General features: G+C 36.8%; 2 protein-coding genes across 10 annotated transcripts in view; both read right to left on the bottom strand.

Moving 5' to 3' along the window:
- The window catches only part of smpd5 (sphingomyelin phosphodiesterase 5), a 706,732-nt gene that overhangs the window by 395,038 nt on the left and 291,419 nt on the right, over window positions 1-20,275 (bottom strand). The gene's annotated exons all lie outside the window — the stretch shown is intronic.
- plekhg4b (pleckstrin homology domain containing, family G (with RhoGef domain) member 4B) overlaps window positions 1-20,275 on the bottom strand; it is a 156,847-nt gene that overhangs the window by 108,334 nt on the left and 28,238 nt on the right. For 3 of the 9 annotated variants that reach the window (XM_087284857.1, XM_087284860.1, XM_087284862.1), the window contains exons 2-3: window positions 17,135-17,205; window positions 10,532-10,601 (exon numbers count right to left, since the gene is read on the bottom strand). The gene's annotated coding sequence lies outside the window, so the exon portion shown is untranslated. Of the gene's footprint in view, window positions 1-10,531; window positions 10,602-17,134; window positions 17,206-20,275 lie in introns of those variants that run through there. The other 6 variants (XM_087284859.1, XM_087284861.1, XM_087284864.1 and 3 more) reach the window with 3 other exon arrangements.

The following is a 20,275-nucleotide window of genomic DNA, read 5'->3' as shown; positions in this document are numbered from 1 at the left end:
ATCTTTAAAAACCACCAACGATGCTTAAATAACTGGTTTGCAAAATGCAGTAATTAATTTAGTATTGAAAAATAAATCATTAACAAAGTATGAAAGTACAATTATTCAGCACATCATAAACGTGGTTATAAGTCAAGAATAGAGCATTTGTTGCTGCAGTTATAAACTGTTTACTAACGTTTATTGATGTAGAGTTAATGCTTAACAGATAATAAATTCACTCTTTGCTTATGCTTAATAAATAATTCAGTGTTTAGTGTTTAGTTATAATAAAGTGGCACCGAAAAGGGTTATTTGGTATCAGAAAACACGTAGAAGTGTCTTGAAGAAAATCTAGTGAAATATGATGTGCTGTCATCATGGCCAAGATAGAATAAATCAGATATTAGAGATGAGTTATTAAAACTATTATGTTTTAAATAAACAGGGGGGCTAATAATTCTGACTTCAATATATATATATATTGTTATGATTTATCTTTTTCTTTCTGTCTTTTTTTTTTACCGTCCTCTCCGTTTGCTCAACCCTTAGGTTTCTTATTGGTTTATTATTCTGTCCATCATCATTATGACGTTCTTCGTTTCCACCAATCCCAGGACGAGTCGCAAGGATTTAAAGCCCTGACAGACCAGTGTGTGGTGTGCGCTCTGCCTCGGCGTACCCTTTGTGCTCCACGTAATTTGTTTGTGCAATGCTTCGTCTATTTCGTGATTTATCTCAGTTACTGTGACAATTCGAGTTTGCTTGTTGAACTTCGTTGGTTTTAAGTAACATAATATGATGGTTGTTGTGTGACTCTAAACTAAGCTTTGACAGAGTTATCCGTTTGTTTGGGTTTAGATTGATGTTTTGTTCGATTAGTTTGAGTGTTTTGCCACCTGTGTATTTTGAGTTTTGTAGTTTAATTAGTTTAGTTTGGGTGTCGTATACACTGAAGATCTCGGTTTTTATTTTGTGTTTCTTTTTGACGCGTAGTTAAGACTTTAGATTTAAGGATTGTTTTGTTTTGTTAATTTCTTTGATTTGGCTTACACTCGTCGTTTTTGTTTAAAGATAATAATTATAAATGTTTATTTTCCCCCCCCATTTATTATTGTTACATATTGTTTCAATTGAGTAAAAAGATTAAACAAGAGTAACTGTTCCTTGCCTCATTCTTGATCTGTCGCACACATTACACCTGTCTCACTTAAATATTACAGCATCCCACTTTAACATCATAAACATGTAACAATATATATATATATATATATATATATATATATATATATATATATATATATATATGTAAATATATAGTTGAAGTCAGAATTATTCGCCCCCTTCAATTTTTTTTCTTCTTTTTTAAATATTTTTCAAATGATGTTTAACAGAGCAAATTTTCACAGTATGTCTGATAATATTTTTTCTTCTGGAGAAAGTCTTATTTGTTTTATTTTGGCTAGAATAAAAGCAGTTTTGAATTTTTTTTTTAACCATTTTAGGGACAAAATTATTAGCCCCTTTAAGCTGTATTTTTTCTCGATAATCTACAGAACAAACCATCGTTATACAATAACTTGCCTAATTACCCTAACCTGCCTAGTTAACCTAATTAACCTAGTTAAGCCTTTAAATGTCACTTTAAGCTGTATAGAAGTGTCTTGAAATATATCTAGTAAAATATTATTTACTGTCATCATGGCAAAGATAAAATAAATCAGTTATGAGAAATGAGTTATTAAAACTATTATGTTTAGAAATGTGTTGAAAAAAATCTGCTCTCTGTTAAACAGAAATTGGGGAAAAAAATAAACAAGCGGTATAATTATGACTTGAACTATATATATATATATATATATATATATATATATATATATATATATATATATATATATATATATATATATAATTATTATTTTTTAAATAAATAAAATTGTACAATCTGCATACACTTTACTTTGAACTTAGGTGAATCAGTGAAACAAGTTGCCTTCTGAGATATGTGCTGCATCCCAGTTCACATACTATATCTGCTAAAATAATTAAATTACTCCATTTCATCATCCTTGCACAGTTGTTATCATTTGGCAAAATTTGGTTAGAAAAAGCTAAATAATTGAATACAACCAAATGTAACTGAGGCAGTATGTCAAATCTTTAACCTGCAAAAGAAAAAGCCCAAAAACAGCACACTTGGCAACCCTGACCACCACGTAAAACATCACAACAACAAGCACATCCAAAAGCATTGAGTGAATCCTCAAATGTCCACTTTAAATGCCATGCAAATCTGCTTAATGCATAAATGTAAATGAAATGAGAGAAGCCAGCACCATAACACAGCTTTATATAAATTCATGCACACACAAACACAACAACAGGACACACAGGAAATGCCTCTCGTATCAGATTGAGTTATTTAAGGGCTTTAATAAACACTGAGCCGTATCTCTGCAGACATCCAAAAGTCTAAATCCATCCTTCATGCAGCTCTCCACTAGATGGCTTTACTTCAAGACTGCTTAACCTGATGTATATTCATTCATTCAGTTTCCTTCAGCTTAGTCCCTCTATTTATCAGGGGTCACCACAGCGGAACGAACCGCCAACTATTCTAACATATGTTTAACGCAGTGGATGCCTTTCCAGCTGCAACCCAGTACTGGGAAACATCTATACACGCTTGCATGCACACACACTCTTACATTACGGCCGTTTCAGTTCATCATTTCCTCTATCGCGCATGTGTTTGGACTTGTGGGGGAAACCGGAGCACCTGGAGCGAACCCACGCCAACATGGGGAGAACATGCAAAGGCTACACAGAAATGCCAAATGCCAAGCCGGGACTCGAACCAGCAAGCTTCTTGCTGTGAGGCCACAGAGCTAACCACTGTGCCATGATGTATCATGATGTCAAATTTATGTTTCACAAATTAAGTTTTAACTGGACATCTCCTGATGAAGAACTACATTATGTATTGCTCTGTACGTAACATACACAATCCTGAGAATACATACATGTTGCATATAAATATAATAAAAGGCAATTTTTTTTATTTTTTATTGTATCCAAATATTCTGCAATGTTTTTGTTTTTAAACAAAAGATCTAAATATTCAAATCTAAACATAAAATTAGTGAATAAAAATATATTGCATCACATTTAAATGATTGTTTTGATTATTTAAAGGTGCAGTATGTAGGTTTGACACCCAGTGGTTGAACTAGGTATTGCATTCCTGGATCAAAACATATGCAAGCACAGGTTGCCAGACTGACGACACCAAGAGCGAGGCTGATTTAAGTCATGTTCTATATAAAAGCAAGGGCAAACAACAGAAGGAATATTCCCCATATTAAAAGGAGTTTTTGTCCTAATCAACACTTCAAACTAGTCTACTAGAAATGGCTTCTATTTCCTGCAGCTGAACAACAGGATAAATGGCAATGATCAGCTCAGGCACACCTCACGTGCTTTATTTCCTGTTAAATGCTAATAATGTGAGTCTGATGGCCATTTTACATGACATTTATTGCCATTTTACTGAAAGCAGCAGCAGATAGCTCACCTCAGATCTAAAAAATATAAAATAAACTGCTTGAAACTGAACTTTAGATATGTGAAATAATGCAAACTCCACACAGAAACGCCCAGGCGGCACTCGAACCAGTGCCTTTCTTGCTGTGAGACCACAGTGCTAACCACTGAGCCACCCTGCCACCCCAGGCATGACTTATTTTTTTTGTGCTACTTTTCTGACTGAATTCCTATCATTTGTCATGTTTCATGGACTATAGAGTCTAACAAATGTGAAGCAAACAGTTATTTGGGCTGTAAACAAACAATGTCACGGTTTGTCTCAGATTGTGTGCGTTTCGTTCCAGGTTTTTCAAATGGATGAATGAATGGAGGAAACAATTGAACTCGGCTGTTTAACTTAAAACTAGTCGTAAGAGCACATTCATGTAACATCCTAAAGATTTTTGGCATAAAATTGTCTATACATTACAGTATATCCAAATATTCTCACCGGCCACTTTATTAGGTACACCTTACTAATACCGTGTTGGACTCCCTTTTGCCTTCAGAAGTGCCAGTGTGGACTGTGGAGGCCATTTGAGTGCAGTGAACTCATCATCATGTTCAAGAAACCAGTCTGAGATGGTTATGACAGTTATGACATGGTGTGTTATCCTGCTGGAAGTAGCCATCAGAAGATGGAGACACTGTGCTCATAAAGGGATGGACATGGTCAGCAGCAATACTCAGGTAGGCTGTGGAGTTGACACCATGCTCAATTGGTACTAATGAGCCCAAAGTGTGCCAAGAAAATCTCCCCCACACCATTACACCACCACCACCAGCCTGAACCATTAATACAAGGCAGGATGGATCCATGCTTTCATGTTGTTGATGCCAAATTCTGACCTGATCTGAATGTGTGAGCAGAAATGGAGACTCATCAGAGCAGCAACGTTTCTCCAATCTTCTTTTGTCCAGTTTTGGTGAGTCTGTGTGAATTGTAGCCTCAGTTTCCTGTTCTTAGCTGACAGGAGCGGCACCCGGTGTGCTCTTCTGCTGCTGTAGCCCATCCGCCTCAAGGTTGGACGTGTTGTGTGTTCAGAGATGCTCTTCTGCAGAGCTCGGTTGTAACGAGTGCTTATTTGAGTTACTGTTGCCTTTCTATCAGCTGGAACCAGTCTGGCCATTCTCCTCTGACCTCTGGCATCAACAACAAGGCATTTGCGCCCACAGAACTTCCGCTTACTGGATATTTCCTCTTTGTCAGACCATTCTCTGTAAACTCTAGAGCTACTTGTGCATGAAAATCCCAGTAGATCAGCAGTTGCTGAAATACTCAGAGCAGCCCGTCTGACACTAAAAACCATGCCACGTTCAAAGTCACTTAAATCCCCTTTCCTCCCCATTCTGATGCTCGGTTTGAACTGCAGCAGATCGTCTTGACCATGTCTACATGCCTAAATGCATTGAGTTGCTGCCATGTGATTGGCTGATTAGAATTTTGCGTTAACGAGCAGCTGGACAGGTGTACCTAATAAAGTGGCCGGTGAGTGTATATCCATGCAACTCAAGTTTTGTGCTACTCGTCTTGTACACAGCAGCTGTTTCATCTACAATCCAAACTGCCACAACGACTTCACAAGGACTCAAGCAAGTATATAAGAGAGTTATCATTACAAAATTAAAGTCCTGTTTTGTTTTTTTTGGCTAGCAGATGCTCGTTTACCCATGCAAATGGGTTTGAGGAGGAATAAAAACATCAACATCAGTCACTCTGTTTCCTGTTTTTCAAAAGCGGCTGCTGAAAATATCTCCAAAATATGTTCTTCAGGCTCAGAAAGGCTGTTTTAGAGGCAGATAAGAGTCTCCCCGGTGGCAGAATCCATCTGATAACACCAACAGCACACATTAGTCCAATGAAAAGAACAGCAGCCCTGCGCACTTTCCCATAATCCAAACTCAAGCGTGCAACAGATAACCTCCACCTACAGAAGCTGAACGCAATAAACGCTCTATAAACAAGTCTCTTTCCAGAAATACATGTACATTTCAAGCATTCTTTATTAATTTACCTTAAACTGGAATGACATGCAACTAATAATTTAATATACAGTCCACTAGTAGTGTAGAATGATGCTGTAAATGTGATAGGGATTCAAAATAAACACAGCGTTCACTGCGGAGTGTGCTGTGATTGACAGATGTGGCGTGCGCTGACGCTCAGTTTGACATCAGTGTTTGCCGAGGAGGGTCAGTCCCGCGCACTCACTGCACACACACTCATACACTACACACACTCACCCTGATGAGGAATGTGACACCCTGGTCTCACTGCAGGCCACCCGCACTTTACTGCACACTTCCTTTAGGAGGCCACAGCCAATCAGACGCTGCACATTCACTACACTCATGCTGTCAATCAAACTCTGCTCATTCGCCACTGATGCTGTCAATCAATCTCTGCAGTAGAGCCGCTGCAGATATTGATTATAGATTGACTATTACTATATGTGATATTGAAGACAAATGCACTGCAAAAATGCGTTTCTTGTCTTGTTTCTAGTCTAAATATATAAACATTCTTAAATCAAGGAGCATTTTCTAGGCAAGTAAAACATATTGGCTTGTTTTCATTAATTACATGTCAAAATGAAGTGAGTTTTTCCTTAAAACAAGCACAATAATCTGCCACCGGAGTAAGAGAAATAATGTTATATCAAAAATAAAAACAAGATTATTTTGCTGACCCTAATGGCAGATTATTTAGCTTGTTTTAAAGGAAAACTCCCTTTATTTTGGCATATTATTTCTTATTTATTTTTGATTTGTCTAGAAAATGTTTCTTGATTTAAGAGTTGTTTGATATTTGGGCTAGAAAAAGACAAAGGTGTGTGATGTGAAATTGTATATTAATAGTGCTGTCAATCGATTGAAATAAGTTAACTAATTAATCACACTTTTTTAATCGCGATTAATCGCATGTAAAATTAATGTAAACACAAGACAAAAACTACTTCCATTCAAAATATAATTGTTTATTAGAATTTTTGGTTAACTTGTGACAGATTTCTTCATGTAAACAACAAACCCACAATAAACCATAAAGATCCTGGCATGCCATATTTATTACAGAAATTAAAACACAGGCAATTTCAAAACAATCAACGCCAATCAAGAAAACATTGATTTCCATGTTGGATTCTAAGTGGAGTGCAAAAAAATGCCAAAATACAAGAATTGCAGATATGAAAAATTATAATAATAATAAAGTATTGAATACAAACAATTGTACTCATTGTACAGTTGTACTGCAGTGAATTGAGAACATTAATTATAAAGAAACATGTATTCTCGTACCACTGCTATGCTGATGATACTCAGCTATACCTCTCTCTTCACCTTGATGATCCCTCGGTTCCAGCTCGCATCTCAGCCTGCCTGTCAGACATTTCACGCTGGATGAAAGATCATCATCTTCAGCTAAATCTCACGAAAACAGAAATGCTGGACGTTTCTGCCAACCCGACTCTACATCATAACTTTTCAATCCAGATAGACGGGGCAACCATTACTGCATCCAAAACAGTGAAAAGCCTTGGAGTAACGATTGATGACCAACTAAACTTCTCTGACCACATTTCTAGAACTGCTCGATCGTGCAGATTCACACTCTATAACATCAGAAAGGTCCGACCATTCCTATCTGAACATGCAGCTCAACTCCTTGTTCAAGCTCTTGTTCTCTCCAGACTGGATTACTGCAACTCTCTACTAGCCGGGCTCACAGCTAACTCTATCAAACATCTTCAACTGCTTCAGAACGCAGCAGCACGAGTGGTCTTTAATGAACCTAAAAGAGCACATGTCACTCCGCTGCTCATCCGTTTGCACTGGCTGCCAGTTGCTGCTCGCATCAAATTCAAAGCTCTGATGTTTGCTTACAAAGCGACTTCTGGCTTTGCTCCTTCTTATCTGCTCTCACTTCTGCAGATGTATGTGCCCTCCAGAAACGTGCGTTCTGTGAATGAACGTCGCCTCGTGGTTCCATCCCAAAGAGGGAAGAAATCACTTTCGCGAACGCTCACGTTCAATCTGCCCAGTTGGTGGAATGAACTCCCTAACTGCATCAGAACGGCAGAGTCACTCGCTGTCTTCAAGAAACGACTAAAAACTCAACTATTTAATATCCACTTTCCTTACTAATATGCAACTCCCTTTCTGACTCCTCAACTAACTACACAAAAAAATATAAAATTACTAATGCTTTCCTTCTTAGACTTTACACACCTGAAACTTGCCTACAGCACTTATTCATTGTTGCTCTTATAGTTGTGTAAATTGCTTTCTTGTCCTCATTTGTAAGTCGCTTCGCATAAAAGCTTCTGCAAAATGACTAAATGTAAATGTAAAGTAGAAACAATATAGAAACGCATGCAGGAAAGGGCAGCTGGAGAGACTCCCTTCAGATTCAACACGCATGATCGCGTTCATCAAATTTGCTTAAACTAAGTGTTCTAAAGTATGTCTGTATTTTATAAGGATTCTGACACAACAACGCGAAGCAGACGCTTTACAAAAGTTGTGTTTAAGGGGGAAACATGTCAAACTTAATGACACATTTGAGGGCTCATGCTTAAAGGCAGAGAAATGCTCTGTCTTTGACAGCTCGCGACTTCATCTGGCACATTCTGAGTATATGTACATGAACACCAATACTCTGATTTTAATATGTTTAAGATAACACTCTTATTAAGAGTCTACCATGTAAGCAGCGATTTTTGATTACCTTAAAGGACCACAGAGTCACGAAATGCAGAGGTTTTTCTTTCTGTTCGTCATGCTGTATCAAATTCCATTAAAACAGAAGTCGAAAGTAAAAATGAAACATACGAAATTGCATGGAGAGCCTGATAATGCGACATGAATTATTTTATACTGAAACTTGCCTTCAAATAGTGCTTCCTTGGTCTTATCCATATTTCTTTGCATGTTAAACACACGTCCACCACAACAGGAAATAAAAAACTATAACTGCATTAATTGCGTTAATTTTTTTAACGCGTTAAATATTTCAAATAAATAGCATGCGTTAACGCACTAATTTTGACAGCACTACATATAAATTATAGAATATTTAATATGTGGTATAATGTTTGTAAAAAATGTTATATTCAACATATTTTATATTATTATAGTGAAAAGAAAGCATCATAAGATCTTATCAGCTTTAATGGCTATTTCATGGCCTAAAATTTAATACATTTAAAGACGTTTTTTATATACAGCAACACTTTTTTAATTAAATAAATAAACAAATAGATAAATAAATAAATAGGCTTGCTGTATAACAGTATATATAAATAAATAATCAACAATAGCTCAAATAACAATAATAGCTAAAATAAAAATCCAAAACATTTCATTCATTTTCCGTTCACTTTTTAAAACATTTACTTCTTTTTGCTTTTAAAGAAGATCATTTAGGTGGTTTTAAAGGGCACCAATGATAAAAATCATCTTTTGTAAGCTGTTTGGACAGAACTGTGTGTAGGTATAGTTTCTACAGCAAACGGCAACCTCCCGCTCTTCCTCGTGAAGCCAATATGGAAGTAAGTAAAACTGCAATTCATCGTCTCGCCTTTGGGGGCTGACTCTGTGAGGGGGCTAAAAATCTGTGGAAAATCTGTGGAAAATCTGCGGAATTCTGCGCGCGCAGATTCTGTGTGGACCTACTTATGACAAGCAAAATACTCTGCCACTGGAAAGAGTAAAATAATCTTATGTCTAAAGCAAAAACAAGATTTCTTTGCTTAGCTCATTGACAGATTATTTCATACTGTATACATGCAGTATATTCACATGGAAATATTCACTTTTTATTTTCAACTACTTTTTACCAACAAATGAAGTCTCGTTGAGAATAAAAATCCACTAAAAATAAAAATATAACATATTAATATGTATATGATGTCCACACATTATAACTCAATCATCTTCACTAAACACAAGCAGAGAAGAAAACCATGAGCTGATACTTTAAAGAAACACCATCAAACCATCAGAGTACAACATCTGAGCTTTTCTCCAGGATGGCAGAGAACAAAACAACCTTTCTCAACATTTTACATCTAAAAAAGGTGTTTATATATATATATATATATATATATATATATATATATATATATATATATATATATATATATATATATATATATATATATATATAGTTAAAGTCAGAATTATTAGCCCCCCTGAATTATTAGACCACTTGTTTATTTTTTCCCCAATTTCTGTTTAACGGAGAGCAGATTTTCTTCAACACATTTCTAATCATAATAGTTTTATTAACTCATCTCTAATAACTGATTTATTTTATCTTTGCCATGACGACAGTAAATAATATTAGACTAGATATTCTTCAAGACACTTCTATACAGCTTAAAGTGACATTTAAAGATCTAACTCGGTCAATTAGGTTAACTAGGCAGGTTAGTGTTATTAGGCAAGTTATTGTATAACGATGGTTTGTTCCGTAGACTATCGAGAAAAAATTGCTTAAAGGGGCTAATAATTTTGTCCCAAAAATGGTGTTTAAAAAAATAAAAACTGCTTTTATTCTAGCCAAAATAAAACAAATCAGACTTTCTCCAGAAGAAAAAATATTATCAGACGTACTGTGAAAATTTCCTTGCTCTGTTAAACATCATTTAGAAAATATTTAAAAAAGAAAAAATAATCTGAAGGGGGCAAATAATACTTCAACTGTATATATATATATATATATATATATATATATATATATATATATATATATATATATATATATATATATATATATATGAATGGCAGGTACTGTATATTAGTTGTGGTTTCTAAGCAGCCTAGACTTGGTGCATTGCTGCAGATCATCACAGATGCAATTATTGTACAGCAATATGTTTTATATACAACACTGAAACAAACAACAACAACAGATCTCACCAGATATACAGGAAATCTCAAATATCAAAGGTGATGTACTCACAAATCTGAATCTGTAAATCCACTACTGTGTGTGTCTGTGTGTTTCCTCTCTAAATCCTGTAGATGTGAGTCTGTGGACGTCATGAAGAGAAAAGACACATTAGTGCTGTGAGCAGCTCACACAGCCTTGAGAAAACACACACACACACACACACACAGAGAGAGAGAGAGAGAGAGAGAGAGAGAGAGAGAGAAAGAGAGAGAGAGAGACACACACATACACAGATTTATACAGACAAAGCCACACACACACACACACACACACAGTCACAGCGACACAATCAGACACACAAACACACACACACACACACACACACACACACACACAGTCACAGCGACACAATCAGACACACAAACACACACACACACACACACACACACACACACACACACACACACACACACACACACACACACACACACACACACACACACACACACACACACACACACACACACACACACACACACACACTCACACACTATCTGATGTAGGAGTGAACAGCACAGACAGAAGCCTGATTTCAGACTCTTCAAGGACAATTCAACACATTACTGCTTAAAGGTTGCTCTTTGGGTTGCTAACAGAGCTCGGTCTCATTTAAAGGGATTGTTCTCCTAAAAATACACATTATTTAAGATCCTAATGACTTTCTTTATTAATCATGAGCAGCTGAACCCACGGATCATAAAATACAGTCACTTACAGAGTCAAAAACTCATGAGGCAACACACAATGTCTGTTTATAAAAGTAAACATTATTTTGACCATAAATTATAAACTGCTCAGTGGTCAGCACTGTGGCCTCACAGCAGGAAGATCACTGGTTCAAGTCCCGGCTGGATCAGTTGGCATTTCTGTGTGGAGTTTGCATGTTCTCCCCATGTTAGTGTGGGTTTCCTCTAGGTGCTCCGGTTTCCCCCACTCTCCAAACACGTGTGCTATAGTGGAATTGATGAATTAAATTGGTGGTAATGCATGAGTGTGTGTGAATGAGTGTGTATGGATGTTTCCCAGAACTGGGTTGCAGCTGGAAAAGCATACGCTGTGTATGTGCATGGCTGATTTCATCTTCTAGCCAGTGAGTGTGTGTTTTGGGAAGCAGAAAGTCAAGGATGAACACAGATTGAGAAACACACACAGTTTGTCCTTCTATGGGAACTGCTTGACCTCCCAGTCAAACGGTGTTTAGCGCACATGAAGAGATAATGAGAAAGACTGCAGGGTTTATATTTAACCTCACTTTCAGTGTTTGGTGAAGAGGACAGACTCAAACACTCATCAATCTCCCTCACAAACAATCACACTCAACAACTCCAGCTAATTGATGATCATTAAACACACACACACACACACACACACACACACACACACACACACACACGTCCCAGAGCTCAACTGCATGGCGGGTTTTTTTTTTTTTTTTCTGTATTAGATATTACATAGCAAATACTATAGTGTTTTTGAACCACACTATAGTAAAGTACTTGAATTAATCTGTTGTGGTGATTCTATAGTTGCTATGGTAACACAACACCTATAGTAATTGATCTGTCGTGGTGATTTTACAGTTGCTATAGTAACAACAACTATAGTAATTGATCTGTTGTGGTGATTCTATAGTTGCTATGGTAACACAACAGCTATAGTAATTGATCTGTTGTTGTGAATCTATAGTTGCTATGGTAACACAACAACTATATTACTTGATCTGTTGTGATGATTCTATAGTTGCTATGGCAACAAGAACTATAGTAATTGATCTGTTGTGGTGATTTTATAGTGGCTATGGTAAGAACAACTATAATAATTGAGCTATTGTTGTGACTGGTTGTTATGGTAACAAGAACAATAGTAATTGGCCTGCTGTGGTAATTCTATAATTGCTATGGTAACACAACAGCTATAGTAATTGATCTATTATGGTGGTTTTATTGTTGCTATGGTAACAACAGCTATAGTAATTGATATGTTGTGGTGATTATATAGTTGCTATGGTAACACAATAACTAGTAATTGATCTGTCATGGTGAATCTATATGGTAACACAACAGCTATAGTAATTGATCTGTCATAATGATTCTATAGTTGCTATGGCAACAGCAACTATAGTAATTGATCTGTCATGGTGATTCTATAGTTGCTATGGTAACACAACAGCTATAGTAATTGAACTGTCATGGTGATTCTATAGTTTCTATGGAAACAGCAACTATAGTAATTGGTCTGTCATGGTGATTCAATAGTTACTATGGTAACAACAACTATAGTAATTGAGCTATTGTTGTGACTATGGTTGCTATGGTAAAGAAACAAAAGTAACTGATCTTTTTTGGTGATTCTATAGTTGCTATGGCAACAGGAACTATAGTAATTGATCTGTTGTTGTGATTCTATAGTTGCTATGGTAACAACAACTATAATAACTGAGCTATTGTAGTGTCTATTGTTGCTATGGTAACACAACAACTATAGTAATTGATCTGTTGTGGTGATTTTATAGTTACTATGGTAACAACAACTACAGTAATAGATCTGTTGTGATGATTCTATAGTTGCTATGGTGATATGGTAATAGTCTGTCAGAATATGTAAGTTTGTATTGTGTTTGTCATCAGCTTAATGTGTCTGTGTTGAGCAGGAGACCGCAGTGTCTGTGCTGGTGGTCACTCAGTAGTGTTTTATCTGCACCTGTCGTCCCCTCGCCCCCTACTGAGTGTGTGTGTTCAGTCAAGCAGACCTGCCAACACAAAGACTGCTGTCTTCTCTAGACTGTCAGCACAGGTGGCTGGAGAACACAGAGCTCACGTTACACACACACACACACACACACACACACACACACACACACACACACACACACACACACGTTTGTTTTTGCGAAAAGTGGGGACATTACATAGGTTTCCATTCATTTTATACTATCCAAACCATATATTGTATTGCCCTCACCCCACCCCTAAACCCAACCATCACAGGAGACTGTGCAGCTTTACTCTCTGATTAAACTTGTTCTGTAGGATTTATAAGCATGTTGAGAAGTGAGGACGTCACCAATGTCCTTATATTTCACTTCCTTTGTGTAATACCTGTGTCATACCCATGTCCTTATACAGATGTGTGTCCTGATATGTCACAAAAACACGTACACACACACACACACACACACACACACACACATAGACCAACAGATACACAGAAACACACAGACACACACACATACACACACACACACACACACACACACACACATAGACCAACAGATACACAGAAACACACAGACACACACACATACATACACACAAACACACACACACAAACCAACAGACACACACACACATACAACACGCATGCACAAACGTACACACACATGCACACTCACACTTGATAACACACTTGAAAACACATCCCGACAGACACTCACACTGACACACACACGCACACATATATAGAAACACATGCACAAACACTAATAAAACGACTCAAAACACTTACATTCACACACACACACACACACGCACACACGGATGAAACATACTTATATGAGTGTGTGCACACACAAACACTCAAAAACACAAACAAACAAAGACACACACACTAATAAAATGACTCAAAAACTGATTTGCACACAGTCACACTTTTCATATCAGCTGAGGTTTGACTCTGGGCGTGAGATCTAACACACAAATCTACCTTGAACCAAACTTAGAGGTCAAGCTTCTTAACACTCTAAGGTCAAAGGTCAGCAAACGCAGAACACTAACAGTCAAAGTGAACATGAATGAAGAGAGCAGCTTCATCTTCACTGCGTCAATAACAAAAACAAGACACAAACAACAACAAAACTACACACAAAAGGTCAATCAGATATATTTCTAATATTTATATATTTAGACACCCTAATTCATCAGGGGTTGCCACAGCGGAATGAACCGCCAAATATTCCAGCATATGTTTTACACAGCGGATGCCCTTCCAGCTGCAACCCAGTACTGAGAAACACCCATACACACTCATTCACACACACACACACACACACACACACACACACACACACACACACACACACACACACACACACACACACACATACACATACACACACACACACACACACTCAGTGCTCAACAATAAGGACTTTTTTGTTTTGTTAACACAGCATTTTGCTTATTATACATTAATTAACTTTATTAACATTTATTAATTATACAATTTATTTCTTAAATATTATTTAAATACATTATTTGAGTTGATTAACATTTAAATAATTATATACCTTATTTTTGGCACAGTATTTAAAATATGTGACTAAAATATAACTATTAAATAAAATTTTGTCTTTGGTGTGGCCAATGAAAATTTTGCCAGGGCAAGTAAAAAAATCCTTAACGTTGAACCCTGCATACTCATACACTACGGCCAATTTAGTCAACCCAGGCTCATTCTGAAAACGTAGTCCAGTGGACTTTTCTAGAGACCGTGAAATACGTGCCGGGAGGTACGTATTTGTGCAGTTTTTGTTTTCGCGAATCCGCTAGAGGCCGCTGTGTGCGCTTTTTCGTATCTTGAATGTCACTCGCGAGTGCTGTTCGCGCCCGCGCTGTTCTCGCGTGAACCCACCAGAGGCCGCTGTCTGACCGACTGAATGATTGACTGTGCGACCGGCCAATCGGCTGATCCACCCTCCTCCTTCCCTAAACCCAACCAGTTTTACCGATTGACCCGCCCGCCCGCTCACTTCCCTAAACCCGAGCAACAATTTAGAAAAGCCGTCTAGAAAAAGAAAAGCCCTCGTCTGATTTTTTCACCACGTTTTCGGATTTCACCACGTTCTCATCCTGTTATGAACTTGTTCTCTTGATTTTTTGGATTATGTTTTTGTCCTACCTGATTTCTGGAACCGCTCTTCCCCGGCCTCGAACCTAGTCGCAGTGGTCAACTCCTCCTCTCTGCATCTGATGTCCGCCGACGCACACAATAAGCTGACTGGACAAACTGATTGCGGTGGGAAAGTCCTCCACACGGAGGTAAGCGGTCAGCTGGTAAGCGCGAAAGGGAACAGCGTCACACCACCCATTAGCGTTCGCTTAAAAAAATGTAAAGCAGCCATACGTACCTCCCGGGACGTATTTCGCTGTCTCCAGAAACGTCCACGGGACTACGTTTTCAGAATGAGCCTGGGTTGAATTTAGTAAATCAATTCCCCTATAGCGCATGGGTTTAGACTGTGGGGGAAATTAAAGCACTCAGAGGAAACTCACGCTAACACGGGGAGAACTGCCAACTCCACACAGAAACATCAACTGACCCAGCCGGGACTCGAACCAGTGACCTTTTTGCTGTGAGGCCACAGTGCTGACCACTGAGCCACCGTGCTGCCCATAAACAAACATATTTATTTAAAAGGATAGATGAAATCTATATATAGCCATGATTAAAAACCAACAACTAATAACAGATGGTTTCCGCTACATTCATTCCTCCATGGCGGGGCGCCACAGCAAAATTCATCCCGCCCCAGCTACATTACAGCTTGTCAATCAAAACATTCATCTGTTGTTGCTGTTGTTGTTTTTTAATAGCGGGTTATTAGTGGGTATTAAATCTAATAAATGTTGGAGAAATACTCACTACATACAAAATATGTATATAATATCTATATCACAAAAAAAAATGTCTGCTAAAAACTGTTTAAAACAATTTTTAAAAAATGTTAAAAATGCTAAAAATATATAAAAATGTATAAAATCTAAAAAAGTTATTAAAAACAATCTAATTATTAATACAACTATGTAGGTATTTTTAACCAAAATAAGACAAACAATACTGCTAACAATTCTGTTAAATCTGAAATAAAATAACATTAAATAAAACATGCATGTAAAAATGTTTTTCAAATCTTTTTAAAGAAACATTTATAATATTAGAATATCTATATAGCTATGCTATATACTAATAAACAAAAATCACAAATAAACTCTAAATTACTAACAACAAAATAAAAAAATGCTGAAATACTATAAATATTAATTATAACAATATTAGTAATATTAATATAATCGCCCTTTTAAAAGTTTTAAAGCTTAAAATGTATCTAAAATGACAATAAAAAAATAAAAAAATAAATAAACAAAACACTTTAATTATTAAGACACCTCTATAGACATTAACCAAAATGAGACAAAACACAATAATACTTCAAATTGTGTGAAATCTAAAATAAAATAAAAAATAAATAAAAAAACATTTTTAAACATCTATTTTAAAACATTATAGCATCTATATGCTTAAAAATGTTAACTAATAAAATTCACAAACACTATAACAATGCATTAAAAATATCATAAATCCATACTTTTAAAACTTTAATAAGTTTATATTGATCTAAAATTGCAATGAATGTAGCACACATATTTGTTCAAAGCGACTTATACTTGAGGAGGTATTCAGTGATTCAACAAGAAGATGCATTGCAAGAAAAGCTAATTATACAAAGATATACCAAGATAAACAGTTATTCAAAAGATATATAATAAAATAAAATATAAAGATATAAATATATGAAGAATTATATGAAGAATATATAATGGCACAGTGTCTGACCTGCTGCTAGTGGTGTGTTTGTCCTCGTGCGCTGCTCTGTCTGACCGCAGCACAGACGTCCAGCAGTCACTCTGAGGAAAAAAAACACCAAACCCAAAATAAATGTGAGCTCCTGCAGGACTCCAGTGGGGCGTCACGCTCCCGCATCTGTTTATACATCTACACTCTCTGGAAGATTCTGGATATTACAGTCAAGTACAGCGGTACAGTTTGAAGAGAAACACAGTTACAGCGCTATCTGCAGAGAAATCTCAAGAGGTTAAGTTTATTTGGATCCCCAATAGCTAAGCCTTGATGAACTCCTAGTCTTTATGCAACACTTAAAATACGTACAAGTCAAATTTATTAGCTCTTTTCCTCAGATATTTCCTAAATGCTGTTGAACAGATTCAGGATTTTTTCACGGTATTTAAATTTTTTTTTTCTTCTGGAGAAAGTCTTATTTGTTTTATTTCGGCTGAAATAAAAGCAGTTTTTAATTGTTTTTAGGTCAATATTATTAGCCCCCTTAAGCAGTCCAAAACTCAAACAAACTTACGCCAAACTGGCAAAATTTCAAACAAACTAGCCCAAATCTCAAACAAACCAGTCCAAATCTCAAACAAACCAGTCCAAAACTCAAACAAACCAGCCCAAAACTCAAACAAACTTACCCCAAACTGGCAAAATTTCAAACAAACTAGCCCAAATCTCAAATAAACTTGCCCAAAACCCAAACAAACTTACCCCAAACTGGCAAAATTTCAAACAAACTAGCCCAAATCTCAAACAAACCAGTCCAAATCTCAAACAAACCAGTCCAAAACTCAAACAAACTTACCCCGAACTGGCAAAATCTCAAACAAACTAGCCCAAATCTTAAACAAACCAGTCCAAAACTCAAACAAACCAGCCCAAAACCCAAACAAACTTACCCCAAACTGGCAAAATTTCAAACAAACTAGCCCAAAACTCAAACAAACCAGTCCAAATCTCAAACAAACCAGTCCAAAACTCAAACAAACTAGCCCAAAACTCAAACAAACTTACCCCGAACTGGCAAAATCTCAAACAAACTAGCCCAAATCTTAAACAAACTTGCCCAAAACCCAAACAAACTTACTCCGAACTGGCAAAATTTCAAACAAACTAGCCCAAATCTCAAACAAACCAGTCCAAAACTCAAACAAACCAGTCCAAAACTCAAACAAACTAGCCCAAATCTTAAACAAACTAGCCCAAATCTTAAACAAACTAGCCCAAATCTTAAACAAACCAGTCCAAATCTCAAACTAACTACCCCAAAACTCAAACTAACTTGCCCAAAATTAGCAAAATCTCAAACTAGCCCAAACCCAAACAAACTTGCCCAAAATGAGCAAAATAACAAACTTGCCCAAAACCCAAACAAACTTACCCAAAACAAGCAAAATCTCAAACAAACTAGCCCAAATCTCAAACAAACTAGCCCAAAACCCCAACAAAATTTCCAAAATGAGCAAAAACTCTAACAAACTAGCCCAACACCTAAACTTTTTGCTTAAAATTTGCAAAATCTGAAAAAAACTAGCCTAAAACCCAAACAAACTTGCCCAATTTGCTATCATCATGGCAAATATAAAATAAATCAGTTATTAGAAATGAGTTATTAAAACTATTATGATAAGAAATGTGCTGAGAAAATCTTGATATAACAAATACACAGATGGGCTAATAATTCTGACTTTAACTGATGGTTGCTAGACAATTGAGAAGTGAGTTGTGAACACTCTCACACACACACACACACACACACACACACACACACACATTCTCTCTCTCTCAAACGCACAGGTATGTCTCCAGGTGTCAGTGTGTATTGTCACATGGTTTACAGGAAACTCTCAGCAGCTCCTGCAGGTGTTCATTCATTCCACACACAAGAGCAAAACTACAGACAGTACAAAACTCACAGCAATAAAAGCCCGTCTGAGACCACCAGTGAGCGCTCAAAACAACCAAATGACCTAAAAATACAACTTGTTTTGGTCTGACTTTGTTCTTATCAACAACCCAAAATCAGAAAAAGTGGGACAGTATGGAAAACACAAATAAAAAAAGAAAGTAGTGCCTTTTTGATTTACTGTGACTTGTATTTGATTGCAGACGATATAAACAGAAAATGTTTAGTCTGGTCAACTTCATTTCATTTGCAAATCTCCATCCTTTCTTGTCATTCAGACATGTAACACATTCAAGAAACAGGAGTGTGACAGGAGCAGTTTAGGGCTGGTAATCAGGTAAACGGGTGAAACAATGACGTGATTTGAAACCGGTGATGTCAACAGGTGATTGTGGTTATGATTTAGTACAAAAACAGCCAAAAATCCAAGAAAGTCTAGTCCTTTAGGAGCAAAGATGGGCCGATGGTCAGCAGTTTGCCAACAGATGTGCGAAAATGATTGATATGTTTAAAAACAATATTCCTCGAAGAAAGAGAGGAAGACATTGGGATATTTCCCCTTCAACAGTGCAGAACATCATTAAAAGATTCAAGGAATCTGGAGGAATTGTGATCTCTAATCCTTCAGGGGGCACTGCATCAAGAATCCTCATTCATCTATAAGCCATATCACAGCCAGTTTGTTGAATGTCATCACTTGATTGAATGTAAGTTATCAGTGGTTATCAGCTGATAGATATGGGCCAGTAGGGGCCTTCTGCACCTACTGGTAGTCTCAAAAATCAGAGCACATCACACCTGTCCTCAGGTCTTTACCCTGGCTGCCAGTTACATTCAGAATAGAGTTTAAGGTATTATTACTGCTCTATAAATCACTAAATGGCCTAGGAGCTCAATACATTTCAGATATGCTGACTGAATACAAACCGCACAGATCACTCAGATCTTTCAACACAATCTCACGGCAATTCGTAACTTTTTCATTTAGTGGCTAATTCGTACAAATTCGTACGATCTAATTCGTACATTTTGGTACGATTTGCGTATCCCCCAATGACGGTTGGGTTTAGGGGTGGGGTTAGGTGCCACGCCTCCTTTTTAAAATCGTACATTTTCTTACGACTGAACTCGTATGAATGCGTACGAATTAGCCACTAAACTGCCAAAACGTAAAATACTTACATTTTCGCGTGAGATCAGGCTAATCAGGATCATGTAAA

Source organism: Danio rerio, chromosome 16 (assembly GCF_052040795.2).
Source record: "Danio rerio strain M-AB ecotype USA chromosome 16, GRCz13ab, whole genome shotgun sequence".
Classification (NCBI taxonomy): Eukaryota; Metazoa; Chordata; class Actinopteri; order Cypriniformes; family Danionidae; genus Danio; species Danio rerio.
This window is presented reverse-complemented; position numbering and strand designations above follow the sequence as displayed.